This window comes from Calidris pugnax, unplaced genomic scaffold, assembly GCF_001431845.1.
Source record: "Calidris pugnax isolate Ruff unplaced genomic scaffold, ASM143184v1 scaffold211, whole genome shotgun sequence".
Taxonomy (NCBI): Eukaryota; Metazoa; Chordata; class Aves; order Charadriiformes; family Scolopacidae; genus Calidris; species Calidris pugnax.
The window spans coordinates 1,626,776-1,627,122 of NW_015091083.1; the positions used below are offsets into that span (position 1 = coordinate 1,626,776).

Consider the following 347-nt stretch of genomic DNA (forward strand, 5'->3'; position numbering starts at 1 on the left):
TGCGGCGGCACAACAGGGAGGCGGCGGCGCCCCCGCCGCTCCCGCTGCTGCTTCTGCTGCGGCTCTTGGCCGCCTCGGTGCTGCGGTGCGAGCCGGGCTCGGCCGGGGGTAAGCTCGCCGGGGCGTCGCGGGGCCCGGGTCGGCGGGGGGGCGAGCGCCGCTGTCCCTTTTGTTGTCGGACTTGGGCAAACTTTTCCCCCGCGCTGCGCCGGGAGGGCTGGGGAGGCGGGAGCGGGACCCTGCGGGGCGGGGGCCGCGGGCCAGGCTCCTGCGGGGGGAAAAGGACGCGCACATGGAGGAGAGGGAGACGGGACGGGGCGGGAGGAGGACGGGAGGCTGGGTGCGTC

General features: G+C 77.2%; 1 protein-coding gene across 2 annotated transcripts in view; it reads left to right on the forward strand.

Moving 5' to 3' along the window:
* The first annotated feature begins 6 nt into the window (after positions 1-6).
* LRP5 (LDL receptor related protein 5) overlaps positions 7-347 on the forward strand; it is a 155,398-nt gene continuing 155,057 nt past the window's right edge. For both annotated transcript variants that reach the window (XM_014957624.1, XM_014957625.1), the window contains exon 1: positions 7-108. The gene's annotated coding sequence lies outside the window, so the exon portion shown is untranslated. The remainder of the gene's footprint in view (positions 109-347) is intronic.